At 52.2% G+C, this 2,500-nt stretch overlaps 1 pseudogene; it reads left to right on the plus strand.

Annotated features, from left to right (window-relative positions):
- Positions 1 to 2,500, plus strand: part of LOC143176218 (large subunit ribosomal RNA) — a 6,566-nt pseudogene that overhangs the window by 1,939 nt on the left and 2,127 nt on the right.

Consider the following 2,500-nt stretch of genomic DNA (forward strand, 5'->3'; position numbering starts at 1 on the left):
TTTTTTTATTTTATACACGATCAATACGAGAGAGAGAGACAAAAAGTACACACCCATCGGGCGAAAGGGAATCCGGTTTCTATTCCGGAACCCGGCAGCGGAACCGCATACCATTCGGGCCCTCGTAAGAGTGTTCGTCGGGGTAACCCAAAATGACCTGGAGACGCCGTCGGGAGATCCGGGGAGAGTTTTCTTTTCTGTATAAGCGTTCGAGTTCCCTGGAAACCTCTAGCAGGGAGATAGGGTTTGGAACGCGAAGAGCACCGCAGTTGCGGCGGTGTCCGGATCTTCCCCTCGGACCTTGAAAATCCAGGAGAGGGCCACGTGGAGGTGTCGCGCCGGTTCGTACCCATATCCGCAGCAGGTCTCCAAGGTAAAGAGCCTCTAGTCGATAGATTAATGTAGGTAAGGGAAGTCGGCAAATTGGATCCGTAACTTCGGAATAAGGATTGGCTCTGAGGAGCGGGGCGTGTCGGGCTTGGTCGGGAAGCGGGTCTGGCTGACGTGCCGGGCCTGGGCGAGGTGAACATGTACGGCAACGTGCAGGGATCCGAGCTCGGTCCCGAGCCTTGGCCTCCCGCGGATCTTCCTTGCTGCGAGGCTTTCGCGTAGCGTTCGTCCTCTTCGGCCGCCATTCAACGCTCAGCTCAGAACTGGCACGGACTAGGGGAATCCGACTGTCTAATTAAAACAAAGCATTGCGATGGCCCCCGCGGGTGTTGACGCAATGTGATTTCTGCCCAGTGCTCTGAATGTCAACGTGAAGAAATTCAAAAAAGCGCGGGTAAACGGCGGGAGTAACTATGACTCTCTTAAGGTAGCCAAATGCCTCGTCATCTAATTAGTGACGCGCATGAATGGATTAACGAGATTCCCTCTGTCCCTATCTACTGGGGTATACAGGTGCACAGCTTCATTCTGGCACAGCCAACCTCTCCTCCACGTGGTGTACCCTGGGAAACTTTCGAGTTTGCCAACGAGGCTCTGGCGCGACTCTCCTGCGAGCGTCCGGGCGGTATTTATACCGTACGGACCGCGGAGTCGTCAAATACCGTAGCCGGTATGTCTAGCAACGACCCACTGGGGACATCCACCCAGTGGTACGCGAAGCATAACCGGTCGGGGGGCTTGCCTTAACCGGCCGGTCCACGAGGAGATAAACCTCTCTAATAAATCCGAAACCTTAAGTTATGGTGCGCGGCGAAGGGGTGCGGGCCGTCCTTGCGATGGTCCGTGGCTGGTGGGTGCACCAACCCTTAGCGGCCAACCTCGAGGCACCTGGCGAACCTCGTTGTATTCAGCCTTCCCTCCTGGAAAGGGCGTCACCCGGGAGGGTGACTTCAATTCGTCCCAACTCGTGGGAAAAATATGGGAAAATCTAAAACTAAAAACAAACATACAAACATATGGCCGAATGAGGAGGTCTTTAAGGGCCTTATTGAGAGCGAAGAGACCCTGATATCTGAAGGGGAGGATTCACCCCTCCCTGACACTATCAGGATTGATCTGGATGGCTTCCTTGCGGGGCCAAGCCGAAAAAGAAGGATACAGAAGCCGGAAGGTTCCGAATCGGAATCCGGCGAAGAAGAGAGAAACAGGCAACCCAAAAGGCGGCCAAAGGGAAGAACGCCGTTTGAGCGGCTTACAAAGTGGGCTACGTTGGTACTGAATTCATTGCCACGCTATGGAATCAGCCAACAGATTATTGAAAGTGGAAATTTTGCCACCCTCCGCAGTGCATTGGACGATGCCTGGAAACAGATAGAGTCCGATGACACCTACGAGGATGCGCAAGGAAGAGAAAAGGAACTATCCGAGAAGCTTGAAAAAGCTGAGAAGGAAATAAAAGATCTCAAGGATCAGAGATCTGTAGCTTGTAAGAGGCTACATAAGAGGATTGAGGATGCCGAAGGGCGGGCTCAATCTCTCCTAGAAGGAAAAGAAACTGAAAGCGAGGAGCTACATAAGAAGCTTGAAGAAGCCGAAAGGCTGATTCATGCTCTCTTAGGAGAAAGAGAGACAGAGAGCGAGAAATTGCACAAGAAGCTTGAGGAAGCCGAAAGGCGGATTCAAGCCTTGGAAAAAGAGAAGGCATGTGCATGTGCCGAACCAAAGCCAAAGGCTTTGGAAAAGAAACCGTCCACGGCGGCAAGTACGCCAAAGAGGAAGGACATGGTCAAGTCCTACGCGACTGTGACCATGTCTAAGAAAGAGATAATAGAGAAGGGACCGACACGCCATGTCGTGACGGTCTACCTAAAAGACAACAACTCCGATTGGGAGCAGACAAGAAAGGCTATGGCGCGAGGCTTTAGACCTACACAAGAGAAACTGCAGGTTAAGGCAGTGAAAAAGATAAGTAAAGGAGGCCTCCTCGTCGAAACGGCGACGAAGGAAGGCCTCCAGAGGCTCATAAATAATAAGCCCTTGCAAAGCTTGGGACTTAAGATCGGCACTCCGCCGAAGAAGAAACCAAAGATGGTCATTTATAATGTACCAG

Source organism: Nomia melanderi, unplaced genomic scaffold (genome assembly GCF_051020985.1).
Source record: "Nomia melanderi isolate GNS246 unplaced genomic scaffold, iyNomMela1 scaffold0426, whole genome shotgun sequence".
Lineage (NCBI taxonomy): Eukaryota > Metazoa > Arthropoda > Insecta > Hymenoptera > Halictidae > Nomia > Nomia melanderi.